Genomic DNA, 25,271 nt, shown 5'->3' with positions numbered 1-25,271 from the left:
ACAACTAAAAGACACTTATACATTAGCTTTCGGCCACAGCCTTCATCTGAAAAAGGAACACACACACATTCATTCATACAAGCAAGCACACCTCACACACACATGACCATCATCTCTGGCAGCTCAGACCAGAATGCAACTGTCATTCAGAATGGAAGCAGCAATCTGGAGGGGGCAGGGAAGGGGATGGGATAGCAGTGAATGAGTGGGAGAGTAGAGCACTGTCTGACAGAGTGTGAATGAACTATGCAGCCAAAAAGCACAGTGGTGGGAGGCTGTGGGGCATGGAGATGGGGAGGGGGAGGGATGGGGAAATGGAGCAAAAAAGGAGAGCGGGTGCATTGGAAGAGGGTGGCACACGAAGAAGGTGGGAGACAAGAATAGGGAGAAGGTGATAGGACAAAGGGTTTGGAAACTGTTCAGTGGAGAATGTGGGGATAGTATGTTACTCTAGATGGAGCTCAGGATAATTACAGTTCAGAAAAGCTGGTGATGAAGGGGAGTGTCCAGATGGTCTGAGTAGTGAAGCAGCCATTGAAATCAAGCATGTTATGTTCAACTACATGTTGTCCTATAGGGTGGTCTTCTTTGCTCTCAGTCATGGTTTGGCACTGACCATTCATCCTGGTGTACAACTGGTTGACAAGTCATACAAATATAAAAAGCTGTGCAGTGACTGCAACAGAACTGGTATATGACATGGCTGCTTTCACAGGTGGCTTGGCCTCTGATGGGGTAGGATAAGCCTGTGACAGGGCTAGAATAGGAACAGTTGGGTGGGTGAACTGGGTTGGCTTTGCACCTGGGTCTTTCACAGGGATGCGAGACTCGTGGCAAGGGGTTGGGATAAGGAGTGGCATAAAGGACTAGGATGTTGTGGAGGTTGGGTAGGTGACAGAATACCACTTTAGGAGGGGTGGGAAGGATCTTTGATAGGTTGCTCCTCATTTCAAGGCAAGATGATAGGTAATCAAATCCCTTGCAAAGAGCGTGGCTCACTTGTTTCAGTCTGGAGTGATACTGTGCCTGTTGGCAGTCTAGTTCCTGCACACTCCAACAGACAGTGCTCTTCTCTCCCCACCCATACACTGCTAACCTTCCCGCTGCCCCCTTCAGATTGCTGCTTCCATTCTGTGTGATAGTTGCATTTTGTTCTGAGCTGCTCAAGTGGAAGTCATGTGTGCTTGAAGTGTGCTTGCTTGTATGAATGAAAGTGTGTGTGTTCCTTTTTCTTACAAAGGCTGTGGCTGAAAGCTAATGTGTAAGTGTCTTTTAGTTGTGCCTGTCTGCAACTAAATGTGTCATCTTTATGGTAAGTAGCAGTCTTATCTTTTCCTTACTTTGTTTATATTCCAATCTGGAGTTTCCATTGTTTAATTATATTTTTTGATGAATATAGGACAGGATAAGGCTTATTAATAAACAAACATCTGGTCATATGTATAGTCAATCCAATCTTTCATGAATCAGTTTGGTGCTGCAACTGAAGGCAACAAACAGAAATCCAAAATATTAAATTCTGCAATCTAGAATGTGTTTGTGTATGAGGATACTACCATATCAAAGTTTGTCTGCCACAGACTCTTGCAAATGAGAGATACTGAAATAAGCACTTTTGATACTGAAAATTAGTTAAGACTAATCAAACCCTGGCAGGATCCGTATTACATTTTACACTGAATACACGTTAGTATTAGCTCCTTTCCTAGCTAAAATTTATTGAGTGTCTATGGTGCACTGAATAGTCCCATGTGACTGGAAGAGGTTTCAAGTAACTCATATTTACAAAAAGGCTAAAGCAACATGTCCAAAGAATAACATACCAATACTGCTAATGTCCTCCCCCATGAACCATGGACCTTGCCATTGGTGGGGAGGCTTGCGTGCCTCAGTGATACAGATAGCCGTACCGTAGGTGCAACCACAATGGAGGGGTATCTGTTGAGAGGCCAGACAAACGTGTGGTTCCTGAAGAGGGGCAGCAGGCTTTTCAGTAGTTGTAGGGGCAACAGTCTGGATGATTGATTGATCTGGCCTTGTAACACTAGCCAAAACGGCCTTGCTGTGCTAGACTGCGAACGGCCGAAAGCAAGGGGAAACTACAGCTGTCATTTTTCCCAAGGGCATGCAGCTTTACTGTATGGTTAAATGACGATGGCGTCCACTTGGGTAAAATATTCCGGAGGTAAAATAGTCCCCCATTCGGATCTCCGGGTGGGGACTACTCAGGAAGACGTTGTTATCAGGAGAAAGAAAACTGGCATTCTACGGGTCGGAGCATGGAATGTCAGATCCCTTAATTGGGCCGGTAGGTTAGAACATTTTTAAAAGGGAAATGGATAGTGGAAATTAGTGAAGTACGGTGGCAGCAGGAACAAGATATCTGGTCAGGTGAATACAGGGTTATAAATACAATATCAAATAAGGGTAATGCAGGAGTAGGTTTAATAATGAATAAAAAAATAAGAATGCGGGTAAGCTACTACAAACAGCATAGTGAATGCATTATTATGTCCAAGGTAGGTACAAAGCCCATGCCTACCACAGTAGTACAAGTATATATGCCAACTAACTCCGCAGATGATGAAGAGATTGATGAAATGTATGATGAGATAAAAGAAATTATTCATATAGTGAAGGGAGACAAAAATTTAATGGTCATGGGTGACTGGAATTCGATAGTAGGAAAAGGAACAGAAGGAAACATTGTAGGTGAATATGGAATGGGTGTAAGGAATGAAAGAGGAAGCCGCCTAGTAGAATTTTGCACAGAGCATAACTTAATTGTAGCTAACACTTGGTTCAAGAATCACGAAAGAAGGTTGTATACATGGAAGATGCCTGGAGATACTGGAAGGTATCAGATAGATTATATAATGGTAAGACAGAGATTTATGAACCAGGTTTTAAATTGTAAGACTTTTCCAAGGGGAGATGTGGACTCTGACCACAATCTATTGGTTATGCACTGTACATTAAAACTGAAGAAACTGCAAAAAGGTGGGAATTTAAGGAGATGGGACCTGGATAAACAAACAGAACCAGAGGTTGTAGAGAGTTTCAAGGAGAGCATTATGGAGTGATTGACAAGAACGGGGGAAAGAAATACAGTAGAAGAAGAATGGGTAGCTTTGAGAGATGAAATAGTAAAGGCAGCAGAGGATCAAGTTGGTAAAAAGACGAGGGCTAATAGAAATCCTTGGGTAACAGAAGAGATACTGAATTTAATTGATGAAAGGAGAAAATACAAAAATGCAGTAAATGAAACAGGCAAAAATGAATACAAACGTCTCAAAAATGAGATCGACAGGAAGTGCAAAATGGCTAAGCAGGGATGGCTAGAGGACAAATGTAAGGATGTAGAAGTGTATATCACTAGGGGTAAGAGAGATACTGCCTACAGGAAAATTAAAGAGACCTTTGGAGAAAAGAGAACCACTTGCATGAATATCAAGAGCTCAGATGGAAACCTAGTTCTAAGCAAAGATGGGAAAGCAGAGAGGTGGAAGGAGTATATAGAGGGTCTATACAAGGGCGGGGTTCTTGAGGACAATATTATGGAAATGGAAGAGGATGTAAATGAAGATGAAATGGTAGATATGATACTGCCTGAAGAGTTTGACAGAGTACTGAAAGACCTAAGTCGAAACAAGGCCCCGGGAGTAGATAACATTCCATTAGAACTACTGATAGCCTTGGGAGAGCCAGCCCTCACAAAACTCTAGCATCTGGTGAGCAAGACGTATGAGACAGGCAAAATACACTCAGACTTCAAGTAGAATATAATAATTCCCATCCCAAAGAAAGCAGGTGTTGACAGATGTGAAAATTACCAAACTATCAGTTTAATAAGCCACGGCTGCAAAATATAACACGAATTCCTTACAGATGAATGGAAAAACTGGTAGAAGCCGACCTGGGGGAAGATCAGTTTGGATTCCGAAGAAATGTTGGAACACATGAGACAATACTAACCCTATGACTTATCTTAGAAAATAGATTAAGGAAAGGCAAACCTATGTTTCTAGCATGTGTAGACTTAGAGAAAGCTTTTGACAATGTTGACTGGAATACTCTCTTTCAAATTCTGAAGGTGGCAGGGGTAAAATACAGCGAGCGAAAGGCTATTTACAATTTGTACAGAAACCAGATTGCAAGAGTCGAGGGGCATGAAAGGGAAGCAGTGGTTGGGAAGGAAGTGAGACAGGTTTGTAGCCTCTCCCCGTTGTTATTCAATCTGTATATTGAGCAAGCAGTAAAGGAAACAAAAGAAAAATTCAGAGTAGGTATTAAAATCCATAGAGAAGAAATAAAAACTTTGAGGTTGGCCGATGACATTGTAATTCTATCAGAGATAGCAAAGGGCTTGGAAGAGCAGTTGAACGGAATGGACAGTGTCTTGAAAGGAGGATATAAGATGAACATCAATAAAAACAAAACGAGGATAATGGAATGTAGTCAAATTAAATCAGGTGATGCCAAGGAAATTAGATTAGGAAATGAGATGCTTAAAGTAGTAAAAGAGTTTTGCTATTTGGGGAGCGGATATAAAATGTAGATTGGCAATGGCAAGGAAAGCATTTCTGAAGAAGAGAAATTTGTTAATATCGAGTATAGATTTAAGTGTCAGGAAGTCGTTTCTGAAAGTATTTGTATGGAGTGTAGCCATGTATGGATGTGAAACGTGGACGATAAATAGTTTGGACAAGAAGAGAATAGAAGCTTTCGAAATGTAGTGCGACAGAAGAATGCTGAAGATTACGTGGGTAGATCACATAACTAATGAAGAGGTATTGAATAGAATTGGGGAGAAGAGAAATTTGTGGAACAACTTGACTAGAAGAAGGGATCGGTTGTTAGGACATATTCTGAGGCATCAAGGAATCACCAATTTAGCATTGGAGGGCAGCGTTGAGTGTAAAAATCGTAGAGGGAGCCCAAGAGATGAATACACTAAACAGATTCAGAAGGATGTAGGTTGCAGTAGGTTGGGGGATGGAGAAGCTTGCACAGGATAGAGTAGCATGGAGAGCTGCATCAAACCAGTCTCTGGACTGAAGACCACAACAACAACTACACTGCTAATGTACTTCTGTTGCAGAATCTTTGGACATACACAAGCTGGCCATTAAAATTACAAGAGTATGAGGGCGAGGTGCAACAAATGGCAAATTGGCAAGTAGTTTACTACATGCTTGATATGAAGATGATTAACATTTTAGCACAACTGACAGAGTAAGTAGGAGTAATGGCATGTACATTCTGAATATAAAGAACGTTTACAAAGGGGATTTCTAATTTTGAAATCACATTTGAATGTTGGTTGGTTGTGAGAAGATTATGTTATGCCTCAGGTGAGAAAGAGAAACATGTATCAGCACATGTCATAATTTGACAGCAGAAAGTTCCTGACCTTTCAAAACTGCTGTTTATTGTTCTGCGATATTACTGCTCATGTTGGTTGGAATCCCTTGCCTGTCATGTGAATATGGAATCAACAGGTCGAGGAGGGCCATTCTCTCAACTCCATATAGGATCTAAATAACGCTGTGTGCATAGCACCTGAGAGAAAAGACATATTGTTCATTTAGCTGTTCAGGACCATACAGCCATGTCATGTCCGCATGTCAGCAGCAAGACAAGTATCCAGATGAACAGTGCTATGACACTGGAACACCACAGACTAGAAGCACAGCAGCTATTGTCACAGCTTCCCTCAACATGGGAGCTGAGAGAGGTGCACCAATAGTGGTGCACTCAATGATATTATTGGATACGGGAGTATCACCATGTTGTCTTTTGAGAGGATTCCTGGTTCTACACACAGCATCACAATGGATGTATGTGTCTGTAGATGCTCTGATGAGAACAAAGTTATCAGGTTGCATTTGTCATCATCACACAGGGGTGGTATTAGATACACAGCATGATTGCCTCTGCTTTGCACAGCCACTAATATTGCAGGAGGCATTACAAGTCTGACATTTTAAGGGCAGTGACTGTGCTTTATTTTGAGGTCTCTGTGATGTTACCTTTCAACATGAGATTGCTTGTTGCCCTTGTTGGTTTGACCTACTTTGATATGGAAGGTGTTGGTTGGTTGGTTTAAAAGGGGGAAAAGGGACCAAACTGCTTGGTCATCATTCCCTTGTTCCTCTTAAAACAATCATAAAGGGGAAAGAAGAAACCAAACAATACATAGAGCAAAGTACTGAAAAGAAAGAAATACGACAAGAACAACAGAAAGGTAACAAACACTACAAAGAGCAAAAGAGGACAAGAAAACCACAGAGAGATGCAAGAAAGAGGTAGATGAGATTAAAACAAGAAAGCAGATTACCATGGCTGGCTGACCATGAGAATAAAAAGGAGAAGTCAGCCACTCTGCAACACATTAAAGACTCCACCCTAAAAGCACTAGAGTGGAGGACACAGAGGGACAAAGGACATGCGCTAAAGCTTAGATCAAATGATAAAACCCACCCTCATGAATAAAACATAAAACTAAAGCTGCTGTTGAGGAACTGTTGCCCAACACTGAAGGTAGGGTGCTGGGAAAGTTAAAAATCCGCCGCAGACTGGCTTAAACTGGGCAGTCAAGCAAGAGGTGGACGACCGTCCTTTGTGAGCCACAGTGACACTGGGTGGGTCCTTGCAACGGAGGTAGTAATCATTTGTTAGCCACGTATGGCCAATGTGGAGCCGGCAAAGAACAACTGATTCCCTGTGAGAAGCCCGCAGGGAAGTCTTCCACACATTCACAGTCCCCTTAATGACACACAGTTTTTTGTACGTACTGTTATGCCATTCCACCTCCCAAAGCCGAAAAACTGTGCGGCATAAGACAGAACACAGGTCAGTTTCAGAGATGCCCATCTTCAGAAGCGGTTTCCGCGTAGCCTGTTTGGCCAGCCTATCAGCAAGTTTGTTGTCTGGGATTCCGACGTGTCCTGGGGTCCACACAAACACCACTGAACAACTGGACCGTTCCAGGGCAGAGATGGACTTCTGGATGGTCTCTACCAAAGAATGGTGAGGGTAGCACTGGTCGATAGCTTGTAAGCTGCTCAGGGAGTCAGAACAGAGAAGAATCAATTCACCAGAACAGGAACGGATATACTGAAGTGCACGAGATATGGCCACAAGCTCTGCAGGGAATACATACAGCCAGCAGGCAAGGAATGCTATTCAATATGGCCTCTGTGGACATAGGTGAAGCCAACATTACCATCAGCCAGCGACCGTTGGTGTAAACAACTTCAGAGCTCCAGAACACGTCAAGAATCAATAAGAAGTGACAGCACAGAGCGGCAGCGTTAATGGAGTCCTTAGGGCCATGCGAAAGGTACAGATGAAGCTTCGGTTGAGGTGTACACCATGGAGGTGTACGGGAATGGACCTCAAGTAGAGGCGGTAAAGGGAAGGCCTCCAGTTCAGACAGAAGGGGTCGCATGTGAACTGCTATCATTAGCCCTGGCCTGGGCTGCCAATGCAGAAAAGGAACTGCCATGGGTGGGAAATGAAATGGAATGGAAATGAAGTCCCATGCTTCTTTAAAGAGCGAAGGGGAATGATGCGGGAGACCCACACCGCCTTACTAGGCAAGGTCCTAATGGAGGTGGTTTGCCGTTGCCTTCCTCCGACCATAATGGGGATGAATGATGATGATGAAGACGACACAACAACACCTAGTAATCTCGAGGCAGGAAAAATCCCTGACCCCGCCGGGAATCGAACCCGGGACCCCGTGCTCGGGAAGCGAGAATGCTACCGCGAGACCACGAGGGGCGGACATGGGTGGGAAAAGGAGACGGTAATTCAGATGCTCAGGAGAACTATCAATGTATGCAACATAACTGGTGAGCAGTTGTGCTTATCGGATCTGAAATGGATGGACTCTGGCCTCCACCAGGACACTGGTTACCAGACTCATTCTAAAAGCTCCCGTCTCTAGGCGAATGCAACTGTGGTGCACTGGGTCAAGTAAACTCTATGCTGAGGGTGCCGCCAAACTGTAAACCAGACTCCCATAGTCAAGACGAGATTGAACAATGACTCTGTAGAGCTGCAGCAGCATAGAGCGATCTGCATCTCAGTTTGTGTTGCTCAGGCAGTGGTGGGCATTGAGTTGCTGCCAGCACTTCTGCTTAAGGTGACGAAGGTGAGGTAGCAAAGCCAATCGGGTGACGAAAACCAGTCCTAAGAATCAATATGTCTTCATTACAGTGCGTGGATCATCAATAACGTAAAGTTCTGGTTCTGTATGAACGGTGTGATGCCGACATAAGTGCATGACTCATGAGATTGCAGCTGAAAACTGGAAGCCTTGGGCTAGACCCCATGACTGCGCCTTCTGAATGGCTCCCTGTAGGCACCACTCAGCAACACCAGTACTGAGGAGCAGTATGAAATTAAGAAGTCATCTGCATACAGAGAAGGTGAGACCGACGGCCCTACAGCTGCTGCTAGATCATTAAGAGCCACTAAAAATAGAGAGACACTCAATACGGAGTCCTGCAGAATGCCATTGTCCTGAATAGGGGGAGGGGGGGGGGGGGAACTAGGGGAGGCACCAACTTGGACATGGAAAGTATGGAGCAACAGGAAGTTTTGGATAAATATCAGGAGTGGGTCCCCGAGACCACACCCATACAGTGTGGCAAGGATCTGATGTCGCCAGGTCATGTCGTATGCTTTACATAAGTCAAAAACGATGGCAACCAGGTGTTGGCGTTTGCAAAAGGCTGTTCATATGGCAGACTCGAGGGACACAAGATTATCAGTGGTAGAGCAACCCTGATGGAAACCACCTTGACATGGAGCCAGTAGGCCACGTGACTCCAGGACCCAGCCCAACCGCCGACACACCATATGTTCTAGCAGCTTACAAAGAACGTTGGTGAGGCTGATGGGCTGACAACTATCCACATGAAACAGGTTTTTGCCGAGTTTGAATACCGGTATGATGGTGCTCTCCCACTATTGTGATGGAAAGACACCATCGCACCAGATCCGGTTGAAAATGACAAGGAGACATCGCTTGTAGTCAGATGGGAGATGTTTAATCATCTGACTGTGGATCCAATCAGGCCCAGGAGCTGTGTTGGGGCAATTTGCAAGGGCACTGAGCAGCTCCCACTCTGTAAATGGGGCGTTATAGAGTTCACCGTGGTGTGTAATGAACGAGAGTACTTTCCTTTCCATCTGCCGTTTGAGTGTGCGAAAGGCTGGGGGGCAGTTCTCCAATGCAGAGGCTCGAGCATAGTGCTCAGCAAAGTACTCGGCAATTGCATTTGCGTCGGTAGGTAACACACCATTGATGTTAAAGCCAGGAACACCTGGTGGGTTCAGGTACCAAAAAAGATGTCTGATCTTCGTCCAGAATTGGGTAACTGATGTATGGTACCCCCAATGGTTGACATTTACCTCTCCTAACACTCCTGTTTCCGTCACTTTATAAGCTGGCGAACACGGTCACAGAGCCGTTTAAAGGCTATTAGGTGCTCCAGGGAAGGGTGCCACTTATGTCACTGTAGAGCTCGACGACACTCTTTAATTGCCTTAGCGACTTCCGGGGACCACCACGGTACTGACGTTTGCTGGGGGCACCTGAAAGAATGAGGGATCGCGTTTTCCGCCGCAGAAACGATCGTTGTAGTGATTTGCTCAACCACAACATTGATGACACCATGTGGGGGAGATTTACTGGTGACAGCAGAGGTGAAGGCTTCTCAGTCTGCATTGTTGAAAGGCCATCTGGGTTGGCATCCATGGGCATGACGCCGGGGGAGTGACAGGAAGATGGGGAAGTGGTCACTACCACAGGTCGTCATGTGCTCTCCAGTGAACTGATGGGAGAAGTCCTGGGCTGCAGAGGGATAAATCAGTGGCCAAGTAAGTGCTGTGAGCCACAATGAAATGTGTGGGGGCCCCAGTATTTAAGAGGCAGAGGTTGAACTCAGACAGTAAAGTTTCGACATCTCTGCCTCAGCCAGTAAGCACAGTGCCACCCCACAAGGCGTTATGAGCATTAAAATCTCCCAAAAGTAGGAAAGGTGTAGGGAGTTGATCAATCAGTGCAGCTAATGCATTCAGGGCTACTGCACCATCTGGAGGAAGATATGCGTTGCAGACAGTTATTTCCTGCATCGTCCATATTCTGACAGCCACAGCAACAAGAGGGGTTTGAAGCGGCAGAGGTTCACTGCATACCCGAATTCAGGACATAGACACAAACTCCAGCTGACAGTCTATTATAGATGCTATGATTCTTGTAATATCCTCTATTGCCGCAAAGGGCAGGGGTCCGCATTGCCGGGAACCAGGTTTCCTGGAGGGCAATGCAGAAAGCAGGAGTAAAGCTAAACAGTTGCCGTAGCTCAGCCAGGTAGTGGAAAAAACCGCCGCAATTCCACTGGAGGATGACATGATCAGGAGGCTGGGAAGGCATGGAACATTCAGTGAGGCAGTTTACACCTCAGGGTCACCTGCTGCCACTGACTCATTGCCTGAGCAGTCCATATCCATTGTGTCTGAGAATCCGACGAGATCTAGGTCCTCAGTGGATGCCAGAATCTCCACTCCATCCTCAGACACAGAGCTTGTAGGTAGCGATGGTATGGGTGCCACCGCAATTCCCTTGGTCTTGGAGGGTCTTCTTTTTGGACTTCTCTTGCTGCTCCTTGGGTTTCTCTGGCTGGGAGAGTTTCACTGAGTCAGTCTCTGGAACTGATTAGGATCGTGAAGCTCTACGGCCAGCTGCTTTTTGGCACTTCAGTCGCTGGCAGGTGTCATCTTTCCCACGAGTAGAAACCTGGGAAGGGAGTGACCCAAGGGACTCCTTCCTAGTGAGAGGAACTGAAGAAGTCTGATGCTTCCCTGGCTGAGAAATGGGGACTGGTGTCCCCAATGGTCGGGGGGGGGGGGGGGGAGGCGGGGGGCTGGAGGCAGTGAGGCAGTGCTCCTGAGGTAGGAGGTGTGGGAGCAACAGGGAGAGAAGTGCCCCCCCACCATCAAGGGGGCAGCTGTAGTCTTCTGGCTCTGAGAGGTGACTGGAGTTGGCGGAACTGATGGGGCTAGAACTGTTGTAGCGGCAGCGTAAGATGATGTCATACATATGGGATGTAGGCGTTCAAATTTCCTCTTAGCCTCAGTGTAGGTCAGTTGGTCCAGGGTCTTGTATTCCATTATCTTCCTTTCTTTCTGGAGAATCCTCCAGTCTGGTGAGCAAGGTGAATGGTGCTCTCCACAGTTGACACAGATGGGAGGTGGGGAACATGGTGTATTGGGATGTGAAGGATGTCCATAGCCGTGATAGGTGACACTGGAAGTACAGCGGGAAGACATATTACCTAACTTCCAGCTCTTAAAGCATTAAAATCAGGGGAGGAATATATGGCTTTACATCACAGCGGTAGACCATCACCCTGACCTTCTCGGGTAATGGGTCACCCTCAAAGGCCAAGATGAAGGCACCGGTGGCAACCTGATTATCCCTCGGTCCCTGGTGGATGTGCGAGACGAAATGAACCCCTCGCTGCTCTAAATTGGCACACAGCTCATTGTCAAACTGTAAAAGAAGGTCCCTGTGAAATATAATACCCTAGATCATATTTTAAGCTCTTATGGGGTGTGATGGAAACAGGAACATCCCCTAGCTTGTCACAGGCGAGTAGAGCCCATGACTTGACAGAGGATGCTGTTGTGATCAAGACTGACCCAGATCGCATTTTAGACAATCCCTCCACCTCCTCACACTTGTCCTCTAAATGTGCAACAAAAAACTGAGGCTTCATCATCATGAAAGATTCTCCATCAGCTCTCGAATATACAAGGTACCAGGGCGAATGAGATGCGCTGCCATCCTTAGCCTGGCATTCCTCCCATGGTGTGGCCAGGGAGGGGAACAATTTGGGGTCATACTTCTCAGCATTGAATTGAACCCGTGAACGTTTAGAGACTGCTGGTGTTTGACCACCAGCAAGAGATGATGTACTATGCTTCATCGCATATCATCCACCCTGATTCCACCCACACTGACCAGGAGGCCTCCCCATAGGTGCCACACAGTCGCAGCAAAGACCACCTGGCAGGATGGCCATTGCCAGGAGTCCCGATGCCCCAGGGGGCAGGCATCTACTCCTTGGCATATGTGGGGAGTGAACGGCACAGGCATCTGTGTGGTCAGGGGGCTACAACCAGCAGGGTACATGGCAGTCCCACCAGAACAGACTGGCTACTGTGCTGGATATCAGGTGCAAGCAAGCTAAGAAGTCTATTATCGTCATCAGCACAGAAAACAAAACTACACTGTGGAGGGAGGGAAATGCACCCAGGAGAGTGACCTTGCCCAACAGCTAGAGAATGAGCGGAAGTGCAGATCCACATTGACGAAGGATGCGAGAGCTCTCAGTACATGATGGACATGGTGCACCGTGTAAGGCACCCTTCCCACATTGGCCTGCTCTTCGGGAAAATTTAGAAGGATGGAGGTCAAACCCTACAGGGGACCATCACATAAAGGCCAAAACATGTGAGACTCCTTTTAGCCACCTCTTACGACAGGCAGGAATATCTCAGGCCTATTCTAACCCCCGGATCCACAGGGGGATGTGGAAGGTGTTCTCTCACCCTTTGAAACCATCTGGTCGTGTGTTGCCAAGACACTGCATGCCACCACTTGCCAGCTACTATGACTGATGAACTGTGGCACAGAGTTCAGTCAGCAAAGATTGATGTACCTGTGTTGGTCATCCAAGTCTAGTTCTACTCAGTGCCCAACGGGTTAGCGGCATTGTTGCTGCCAGTGGTGTCCACTCTTTGTACCAAATTTACTAAATTATGCACCTTATGATCCTGCAAATCACCTACAAATTTAATCATGATTTCTTCCCACTGTACTGTATACGTACAATAAGTAAATTTTTGTTAATTGCCATGCATCCTGATGCTGCAAATTTGATGGCTGGCAGTGTATTTTAAGATCCAGTATTTTGAATTTTATGGAAGAAATGAAGCTGAAATAAAATGAAATGATTGTTTGACATTGATGGTTGTTAGTTCCCATCTGGAGAAGTTCGGCTGCCGAGCTGCAAGTCTTTTCAATTTCCGCCACATTAGGTGACTTTTGTGTTGATGGTGATGATGAGAACACAACACCCAGATCCTGAGAGGAGAAAATGTCCGACCTAGCCAGGAATAGGACCTGGGGCCTGCTGCATAGCAGTCAGATGCACTGACCACTCAGCTAAGGGGTGAACAGAAATGAAAAACTTATCCCAAAGGATCAGAATGGGTTTGGGAAAAACTATGTGTGTGAAACACAATTTGTTTCATTCACACACAATATCTTCTAAATGGCCAGATTTTGACTCAAACTCAGAGTCTCACCTTTGCAGACAATGTTCTAGCCAGACATTACTCATGACCCAATACCACATCTTTGCTTTAGCCAGTACCTCTCTCCTACCTTCTAAACTTTATGAAATATCTTGTGTATTTTATTGAACTAGAAGGAAGGATTTTGCAAAGAAATAGCTTAGCCACAATGTATGGGATTTTGGGGTGAGTTGTGAGTCATGCTGGATAGCTCATTTGTTGAGAGCACTGCATGTGAAAGGCAAGATTCTGGGTTTGAGTCACACTCCAGTACACAGTTTTAATCTGCCAGGAAGTTTAAAAAAAGTGCACACTCTGTTGCAAAGTGCAAGATTAATTCTGCAGCTTGTTATATAGTGGAAGTAAATGGGCATGCAAATTCCGTATTCCTAGCTTGTCAAAAGTTATTTGACATTGGACCACATGTAGTAGTCCACCTGTACCTGTCATTCATATGTCCACTCTATTTTCTACACCATGTAATAAGGCTAAGGAGCTGGTTACCAAGCCCCCACAGAACGTATCTCTGCCTACGTAGATCAACACCTTCAACCCATTACATGCAGTCTCCCATTCTTCATCAAAGACACCAACCACTTTCTCGAATGCCTGGAATCCTTACCCAGTCTGTTACCCCCGGAAACTATCCTTGTAACCATTGATGCCACTTCCTTATACACAAATATTCCGCACATCCAGGGCCTCGCTGCGATGGAGCACTTCCTTTCACGCTGATCACCTGCCACCCTACCTAAATCCTCTTTCCTCATTACCTTAGCTAGCTTCATCCTGACCCACAACTTCTTCACTTTCGAAGGCCAGACATACCAACAATTAAAGGGAACAGCCATGGGTACCAGGATGGCCCCCTCATACGCCAACCTATTCATGGGTCGCTTAGAGGAAGCCTTCTTGGTTACCCAGGCCTGTCAACCCAAAGTTTGGTACAGATTTATTGATGACATCTTCATGATCTGGACTCACAGTGAAGAATAACTCCAGACTTTCCTCTCCAACCTCAACTCCTTTGGTTCCATCAGATTCATCTGGTCCTACTCCAAATCCCATGCCACTTTCCGTGACGTTGACCTCCACCTGTCTAATGGCCAGCTTCACACGTCCGTCCACATCAAACCCACCAACAAGCAACAGTACCTCCATTATGACAGCTTCCACATCAAACGGTCCCTTCCCTACAGCCTAGGTCTTCATGGCAAACGAATCTGCTCCAGTCACGAATCCCTGAACCATTACACCAACAACCTGAAAACAGCTTTCGCATCCTGCAACTACCTTCCCGACCTGGTACAGAAGCAAATAACCAGAGCCACTTCCACATCGCCTCAAACCCAGAACCTCCCACAGAAGAACCCCAAAAGTGCCCCACTTGTGACAGGATACTTTCCGGGACTGGATCAGACTCTGAATGTGGCTCTCCAGCAGGGATACGACTTCCTCAAATCCTACCCTGAAATGAGATCCATCCTTCATGAAATCCTCCCCATTCCACCAAGAGTGTCTTTCCGCCATCCACCTAACCTTCGTAACCTCTTAGTTCATCCCTATGAAATCCCCAAACCACCTTCCCTACCCTCTGGCTCCTACCCTTGTAACCGCCCCCGGTGTAAAACCTGTCCCATGCACCCTCCCACCACCACCTACTCCAGTCCTGTAACCTGGAAGGTGTACACGATCAAAGGCAGAGCCACGTGTGAAAGCACCCACGTGATTTACCAACTGACCTGCCTACACTGTGAAGCTTTCTATGTGGGAATGACCAGCAACAAACTGTCCATTCGCATGAATGGACACAGGCAGACAGTGTTTGTTGGTAATGAGTATCACCCTGTGGCTAAACATGCCTTGGTGCACGGCCAGCACATCTTGGCACAGTGTTACACCGTCCGGGTTATCTGGATACTTCCCACTAACACCAACCTGTCAGAACTCCGGAGATGGGAACTTGCCCTTCAGTATATCCTCTCTTCTCGTTATCCGCCAGGCCTCAATCTCCGCTAATTTCAATTTGCCGCCACTCATACCTCACCTGTCTTTCAACAACATCTTTGCCTCTGTACTTCCGCCTCAACTGACATCTCTGCCCAAACTCTTTGCCTTTACAAATGTCTGCTTGTGTCTGTGTATGTATGGATGGATATGTGTGTGTGTGTGTGTGTGTGTGTGTGTGTGTGTGTGTGTGTGTGCGCGCGCGCGAGTGTATACCTGTCCTTTTCTCCCCCTAAGGTAAGTCTTTCCGCTCCTGGGATTGGAATGACTCCTTACCCTCTCCCTTAAAACCCACATCCTTTCGTATTTCCCTCTCCTCCCCTCTTTCCTGATGAAGCAACCGTTTGTTGCGAAAGCTTGAATTTTGTGTGTATGTTTGTGTGTCTGTCGACCTGCCAGCACTTTCATTTGGTAAGTCACATCATCTTTGTTTTTGGATATATTTTTCCCACGTGGAATGTTTCCCTCTATTATATTCATGACTAATGTAACTGTTTTATGTTCTGCCAGATTAAATTCTTTGTTGAATTTATTGCTTAAATTAATTGAATGAGATGCATTATGTGTACAAGGAAATGTTTCACAGTGTGGGTGAAATATGTTTTACCACGATTCATTGTTCTCATCAGTAACATGGAGATATTCGAGTAACGTGTCCAAGTGGAGAACATAAATGACTCTGCATGTTCAGACCTTTGGGGTTTGATGACGATTGTTCAAATGCATTAATTCACAATTATCCATGTCAGTGTACTTGAGACCTGGTAAATGTGATGAACTGTGGTCTTTCCACCATTGTGCGACGTTTGTATGCAGTGGGGAAGGTTCAAAAATCCTGTGTATGGGACCCCTGTTGGAAGTTTTGCCTGACTTGGACTAGATAATTCTTAGAATGCTTAAAGTAGCAACTTTCTATCTAATTCACTTGAACGAATTTATCTGGCTGTCACCACACAGACTGATGAGGTCAGATATTTCTTCCCCAAGCATTTCAGATTATTGTATGGTGGCATTTTATTCTTACTATTAGGCTGATGCATAAGTTCATAATGGGTTTATTTTGCATGTTGGTATTCAATTGCTATGGGTTTATTTATTGATTGTCATTTTATATTTGTAATTCATTATTGCTATTTGAGTTTACATTTTGTCATTTGGAGATAGTGAGTGGAACTGTGAACACTAGAAAATAGACTACTAAGTGGAGAAATTGGAACATTTCCGTCAAATTCTTCTGTTTGAGTTCGACAGAGCGGTGACAGCAGCAAAGGCAGCCAGAAACATTTGCACCATGTATAGGGATAATGCCCATTGGCCAGAGCATGGTAAGAAAATGGTTTTCTCATTTGAAGGAGGATCATTTTGACATTGATGACTCTCCATGTTCAGGAAGACTTTTGGGGTTTGATGAAGATTGTTCAAATGCATTAATTCACAATTATCCATGTCAGTGTACTTGAGTCCTGGTAAATGTGATGAACTGTGATCATTCCACTATTGTGTGACGTTTGTATGCAGTGGGGAAGGCTCAAAAATCCTGTGTATGGGCACCAAATGCTCTAAGCCAAAGTCACAAAAATCAGCGGGTGGCCATATGTTCATCTCTACTTGCTTCTCATCAACTAAATTGTGAACAACATCAACTATTCCTATCCTGTATCATTACTGGTGATAAGATATGGTGTCTTTATGTTAACATAAGGAAAAGAAACGAATAGTTGAGCCCAAACAAAACGGTAACTCCTTGTACAAAGACCTGAGTGCATCCGCAAAAGATTATGTTATGCATCTGGTGGAACAGTGATGATGTGCTGTAATACGAATTGTTTCCACAAGGTGTAACCATCACTGCCAACATTTATTGCCAACAAATGAGATGTCTTGTAGATGCAGTTCAAGAACAACAAATGGTACAATGCTCGAAGTGATGCTACTCCAAAATAACACGTGCCTGCATTCTGCTAAACTGACAAAAAGCACTGTACAGGAGATGGATTGGGAAATCATTCCACACCCATCTTATTCACTTGATCTCGAGCCCTCAGATTTTCACCTTTTCTGCTCTCTACTGAACAACCTTCAACAACCTTCCTTTCTGAATGAAAATGTGCCCAAACATGGCTCGAAGAGTTATTTGCCTCAAAATCACACAATTTTTACAATCACAAAATCAAAAAGTTCCACCAGCATTCACAGACTGTTGTAAATAGTGAACAGCTATATATTGTTGATGACTAAAGCTTCTGTTATATGTACCTGTTGTGATTATGAAACTTATGGGAAAATGCTATGAACTTATGCACCAACCCAGTGTAACAGTTTTCAAAGCAATTGATACAATCCCCTACTTATAACATAATTCTGTCGTTCAGCAACATTTCTCTTCACATCTGCGTAGCCTTATTACTTTGTAGTGGAAATAAAACAATATGGGAGTAGACAGATAATTAATCTCACCTTTCAAATAGGAGACACAACACATACATTACTGACTGATAACCAAAATTTGATCATACAAAGGGCGTTCAAAAAGTTTTGCATAGTCTCCATTTTTTTTTATTTTTTGCAAGATGAGAACGAAATTTTTTGAGAACTTACTTGGAACATTTAGCTATAAGTTGTTATACAGGGTGAGTCATCTAACGTTACCGCTGGATATATTTCGTAAACCACATCAAATACTGACATACCGATTCCACAGACTGAACGTGAGGAGAGGGGCTAGTGTAATTGTTTAATACAAACCATACAAAAATGCATGGAAGTATGTATTTTAACACAAACCTACGTTTTTTTAAATGGAACCATGTTAGTTTTGTTAGCACATCTGAACATATAAACAAATACGTAATCCGTGCCGTTTGTTGCATTGTAAAATGTTAATTACATCCGGAGATATTGTAACCTAAAGTTGACGCTTGAAACCTCCGACGTTCAGTTGCGTGTTGTAACAAACACGGGCCATGGTCGGCGAGCAGCATCTGCAGGGACATGTTTACGATGACAACCGTGTTTACGAGTGTGGCTGTAGTGTACTGTTGTGGTTTGGTCTAGCTGTCGCAGTGTCCGCATGTAGCGCTTGCTGCTATTGTTATTCTGCATTCCTCTCTGCATGCAGACCAACTGTAGTACACCGTGTTACCAGACGTCTGTGATAGTGTAGTGTTGTAGGAACTGTGACCATGGTGTAGTCGAACTCTGAAAAGGCGGAGATGATACTCATCTATGGTGAGTGTCGACGAAATACAGCTGAAGCCTGCAGGGTGTATGCAGAACGGTACCTGGACAGAGAGCATCCAACATGCCGCACATTGCAAAACATCTACCGCCAACTGTATGCAACAGGTATGGTCGTAGCACGCAAACGGGTCCGTAACAGGCCCGCCACAGGAGAAGCGGGTGCAGTTGGTGTGTTAGCTGCTGTTGCCATGAACCCACACATGAGTACACGGGACATTGTGAGAGCCGGAGGACTGAGTCAAAGTAGTGTCATGCGCATACTGCATCATCACCGCTTTCACAATGCGTTGCTGTTCTACCTGCTTACCAATGAAGCGGGTTTCACAAACCATGGGGCAGTGAATCTACGGACCATGCATTACTGGTCCGTGGACAATCCACGCTGGCTCAGACAGGTAGAGCAACAGCGACCGTGGACTGTAAATGTAAGGTGCGGAATCATTGGCGACCACCTCATTGGTCCTCACTTCATTGCAGGGGCCCAAACAGCTGCAACATACATCGCGTTTCTACAGAACGATCTGCCAACGTTGCTCAAAAATGTCCCACTGGAAACGCGTTGACCTATGTGGTATCAGCATGATGGTGCACCTGCACCTGCACATTCCGCAATTAACACTAGGCTGACCCTTGACAGGATGTTCGACGGGCGTTTCATAGGACGTGGAGGACGCATAAATTTGCCAGCCCGTTCTCCTGATCTTACACCTCTGGACTTCTTTCTGTGGGGTACGTTAAAGGAGAATGTGTACCGTGATGTGCCTACAACCCCAGAGGATATGAAACAACATATTGTGGCATTCTGCGGTGACATTACACCAGATGTACTTCGGCGTGTATGACATTCATTACGCCAGAGATTGCAATTGTGTGCAGCAAATGATGGCCACCACATTGAACATCTATTGGCCTGACATGTCGGGACACTCTCTATTCCACTCCGTAATTGAAAACGGAAACCACGTGTGTACATGTACCTCACCCCTCATGGTAATGTACATGTGCGTCAGTGAAAAAGACCAATAAAAAGGTGTTAGCATGTGGACGTAATGTGCTGTTCCAGTCTCTTCTGTACCTAAGGTCCATCACCGTTCCCTTTGGATCCCTACGTAATTCAGTGCTCTCCGATACACACGATCGAACAGTGGAGGATTAGTACTCAAGCGTCAACTTCAGGTTACAATATCTCCGGATGTAATTAACATTTTACAATGCAACAATGGCACTGATTACGTATTTGTTTATATGTTCAGATGTGCTAACAAAACTAACGGGGTTCCATTTAAAAAAATGTAGGTTTGTGTTAAAAAACATACTTCCGTGCATTTTTTTATGGTTTGTATTAACCAATTACACTAGCCCCTCTCCTCACGTTCGGTCTGTGGAATCGAATTCGTCAGTATTTGATGTGGTTTACGAAATATATCCAGCGGTAATGTTAGGTGACTCACCCTGTATGAAAGTATTTCCTTTTATTTACAGGTGAGCCATAATGGACTGTGAAGCACATGTCAGGTTGTGACAGTGGTCGTTGATGGAGTTCCTCTTCAAGCTCAGCGATGACCATGCCACATCGATTCACAGGAAGTTGCTTCTTGTTTATGGGGAGGACACAGTGGATCGCAGCAGTATCCAGTGGTGGTTGTAGAGGTTTAAATATGGTGATTTCTCTGTACTGGACAACCCACAATGCGTTACACCATTGATGGCAGTGAGTGATGTGAATAAGGAAACCATTGATCAAATTGTCCAAAATGACAGATGTGTGGCAACACAACAGCTTGCTGAAATGACTCATTTGTTACTGGGTAGTGTGGTATCACTGGTGCAGTCACTAGGGTACAGAAAAATCTGTGCACGTTCAGTGCCTAGATTATTGACAAGAGAAATGAAAATGATGAGGAAGAATGTCTGCAAGGCTCCCATGGATCTTTACTGAAGAGTGGAACAGTGTTTTGACGGCGTCATTACCCAGGATGAAACATGGTTGTTTTTGTCTGAACCTGAGAGCAAAATCCAATCCATGGAGTGGCGTCATCTGGGTTCCCCTTGGAAGAAGAAACCACGACTTTCATGAACAGCAGGCCAAAAGGTGATGGCCTCCTTCTTCTGGGATCAGTGTGGTGTCACTTTCATTGACTTTTTGGAACTTGTCTCCACAATTAACTGGGACCATTACTGTTTGTCATTGGACAAGCTGTGGTGTGCCATCAAGACTCGCAGACCACAGATTCAGGGTCAGCTCATCAGATTACACCATGACAATGCCAAACCCCACACAGCCCTTATGACGGAGGAGAAAATCAGGAAAATGGGTTGGAAAATTGTTCCGGACTTGACTACATCTGATTTTTTCCTCTTTGGTTGTCTGAAGGCCCACCTGCATGTTAAAACATTTGCTAGTGAGAAAGACCTTATTTCCTGCGTCAAGGGATGGTGTAAAAGTCAATCTCCGGAATATTACCAAAGTGCATTTACATCATGGAAAGAATGTTGGGCCAGATGTGTCACAGCTGATGGAGGATACATTGAGTAGGCTCGATGTATAGCTAAATGTTCCAAGTGTGTTCACAAAAAAATTCATTCATCTCCTGCAAAATATAAAAAAATTAGAGATGACTGTGCAAAACTTTTTGAACGCCGTTTGTACAAAAATAACATTGGCTCCCTAGATGTCCAACAGAAAAAAGTAACACTAAATGTGTCTCATAGAAGCATAATGGAACTGCTTGTGTATTCAGTGTACATAAGCAATTCATCAGATTAGTACCGAGCGAGGTGGCGCAGTGGTTAGCACACTGGACTCGCATTCGGGAGGACGACGGTATAATCCCGTCTCCAGCCATCCTGATTTAGGTTTTCCGTGATTTTCCTAAATCGTTTCAGGCAAATGCCAGGATGGTTCCTTTGAAAGGGCACGGCCGATTTCCTTCCCAATCCTTTCCTAACCCGAGCTTGCGCTCCGTCTCTAATGACCTCGTTGTCGACGGGATGTTAAAACACTAACCACCACCACCATCAGATTAGTTAGTTAGTTAGTTGCATGATCCATTGATTAATCGCATGATACGGAAGCCGTTATGATATGAAACATGTCAAGTGCACAAGAAATACACATATGAAACAAGATTTTTAAATATATATAGTACAGTGTTGTTTGTTGTTGTGGTCTTCAGTCCTGAGACTAGTTTGATGCAGCTCTCCATGCTACTCTATCCTGTGCAAGCTTCTTCATCTCCCAGTACCTCCTGCAACCTACATCCTTCTGAATCTGCTTGGTGTATTCATCTCTTGGTCTCCCTCTATGATTTTTAGCCCCCACACTGCCCTCCAATGCTAAATTGGTGATCCCTTGATGCCTCAGAACATGTCCTACCAATCGATCCCTTCTTCTAGTCAAGTTGTGCCACAAGCTCCTCTTCTCCCCAATTCTATTCAATACCTCCTCATTAGTTATGTGATCTACCCATCTAATCTTCAGCATTCTTCTGTAGCACCACATTTCAAAAGCTTCTATTCTCTTCTTGTCCAAACTATTTATCGTCCATGTTTCACTTCCATACATGGCTACACTCCATACAAATACTTTCAGAAATGACTTCCTGACACTTAAATCTATACTCGATGTTAACAAATTTCTCTTCTTCAGAAACGCTTTCCATGCTATTGCCAGTCTACATTTTATATCCTCTCTACTTCGACCATCATCAGTTATTTTGCTCCCCAGATAGCAAAACTCCTTTACTATTTTAAGTGTCTCATTTCCTAATCTAATACCCTCAGCATCTCCTGACTTAGTTCGACTACATTCCATTATCCTCATTTTGCATTTGTTGATGTTCATGTTATATTCTCCTTTCAAGACGCTATCCATTCTGTTCAACTGCTCTTCCAAGTCCTTTGCTGTCTCTGACAGAATTACAATGTCATCGGCGAACCTCAAGGTTTTTATTTCTTCTCCATGGATTTCAATACCTACTCCAAATTTTTCTTTTGTTTCCTTCATTGCTTGCTTAATATACAGATTGAATAACATCAGGGAGAGGCTACAACCCTGTCTCACTCCCTTCCGAACCACTGCTTCCCTTTCATGTCCCTCAAGTCTTACAACTGCCATTTGGTTTCTGTACAAATTGTAAATAGCCTTTCGCTCTCTCTATTTTACCCCTGCCACCTTCAGAATTGGAAAGAGAGTATTCCAGTCAACATTGTCAAAAGCTTTCTCGAAGTCTACAAATGCTAGAAACATAGGTTTGCCTTTCCTTAATCTAGCTTCCAAGGTAAGTTGTACGGTCAGTATTGCCTCACGTGTTCTAATATTTCTACAGAATCCAAACTGATCTTCCCCGAGGTTGGCTTCTACTAGTTTTTCCATTCATTGTGTTAAAGATTAATATTTCTATTATTTACCCCATTCCGTTAAATGGCACAACATGCATAAACTGTATTTATAGATTTATTTATTCCTATTCAAGAATACATGTATGGTATAGAAGGAATTGTCAAGGAGATATAATTTCAATTTATTTTTGAAGCTAATACTGCTGTCTGTCACACATTTCATTTCATCTAATAATTTGTCAAAAAATTTTATAACAGCATATTTTACCCCTGTCTGTGCCAAACATAGGTTGAGTAAAGGATACTGTAGGTCTTTCTTTTTTCTGGTATTATAATCATGAATGTCACTGTTCTTTTTGAACTGGTCCATGTTGTTGAGAACAAATTTCGTAATGCAGTGCGTGGTTGTTGCAAGAATTCCTAATCTTTTAAAAAGATGCCTACAAGATGTGTGACTATGAACCCCACACATTATTCTAACCACTTTCTTTTGAGCAGTGAATACTTTTTGTCTAAATGTTGAGTTACCCCAAAATATTATTCCACATGACATCAGAGAGTGAAAGCATGCAAAGTATGTTAGCTTACTAATTTCTATATCGTCAAAACTGTCAGTTATTCTGATTGCAAAAGTTTCTGAACCTAGTTGTTTTAGAAGATCCAAAATAGGAATTTTCCAATTAAGATTCTCATCTATATGTACATTCAAAAGCTTAGTATGCTCTACCCTGTCTACTGACTTCTGTTGATGTATTATATTTATTGAAGGAACTGTACCTTTTGCAGCAGAAAATTGGAAGTACTGCATATTTTCAAAGTTTAGAGCAAGCCCATTTGCAGAAAACCAGTTAATGACTTTTCCAAAGACCTTATTTGTATCATATTCAATTGGAGTTTCTTTTACTGGATTAATAATGATGCTTGTATCATCAGCAAACAGTGTCAGTTCAGTTTCTTGTTTTGGATAAGAAGGGAGGCCGTTCACATATATCAAGAACAGAAGGGGACCCGTGATTGAACCCTGTGGAATGTAATTTCGCCCCAGTTAGATGAAGTGGCAAACTTATCAAACTTATTTAAATCACTTGACCCACATAAAGAAACTTTTTGTTTCCTGTTCTGTAGGTATGTCTTAAACCACTCATATGCTATTCCATTTATACCATAGAATTGTAATTTCTGTAACATAATGTCATGGTTCACACAATCAAACACTTTGGAAAAGTCACAGAAAATCCCTATTGGTGACATTTTACTATTTAAAGACTATATTATGTGGACAGTGAAATTGTATATTGGTGTCTCAGTGGAACAGCATTTTTGAAATCCGAACTGTGATTTACTAAGTATCCCATTACCGTTAAGTTGGCTAACCACTCTTGAGTACATTATTTTCTACAGATATATGAAAATGCTGTAAGCAAGGATATTGGCCAGTAATTATTGACATTTGTGGTGTCCCCCTTTTTGTAGAGAGGCCTGACAATGGCATGTTTTAATTTGTCTGGGAAAATACCTCTAGTTAGTGATGCATTACATATGAGACTCAGAACATCAGCTGTAATTGCTCCACATTGTTTTAATATCTTGTTAGGGATGTCATCTACTCCAACAGAACATTTATTTTTCAAAGATTTAATAATTTTACTTATTTCACAAGAGGTTGTTAGGTGAAACTTAATGTGACTAAAATTTTTCAAAACTGACTCTTCCATGTACTGCCTGGCTTTTTATTTTGAACTATTCTCACCAACTGTTTCTCCTACACTTACAAAATGGTTGTTAAATACATTAGAGGGGTGGGGTTGTTTGGGGAAGGAGACCAGACAGCGAGGTCATCGGTCTCATCAGATTAGGGAAGGATGGGGAAGGAAGTCGGCCGTGCCCTTTCAAGGAACCATCCCGGCATTTGCCTGGGAAATCACAGAAAACCTAAATCAGGATGGCCGGACGCGGGATTGAACCGTCGTCCTCCCGAATGTGAGTCCAGTGTCTAACCACTAAATACATTAGATACTTGTGTACTGTTGGTTAGGATTGTCTTGTTCTCTGTAATAGTAACACTACCTACCCCAGTGGTTACTTACGTGTCTCCCTTCTAACAACATTCCATATTGATTTTATTTTATTGCTAGAGTTGTTAATTTATTCCCTAACATACATATTTCTTGATTTCCTTACAACTTTCTCAATGTGTTACAATAATTTTTACAGTTCTTCTGGATCTTTACTAGTTCTTGCTGTCTCATACAGTTTTTGTTTTCTTTCTGAAGACACTTTAATACCTGTAGTAATCCAAGGTTTCT

Source organism: Schistocerca piceifrons, chromosome 2 (assembly GCF_021461385.2).
Source record: "Schistocerca piceifrons isolate TAMUIC-IGC-003096 chromosome 2, iqSchPice1.1, whole genome shotgun sequence".
NCBI classification, from domain to species: Eukaryota; Metazoa; Arthropoda; class Insecta; order Orthoptera; family Acrididae; genus Schistocerca; species Schistocerca piceifrons.
Note: the sequence above shows the minus strand (reverse complement) of the source record.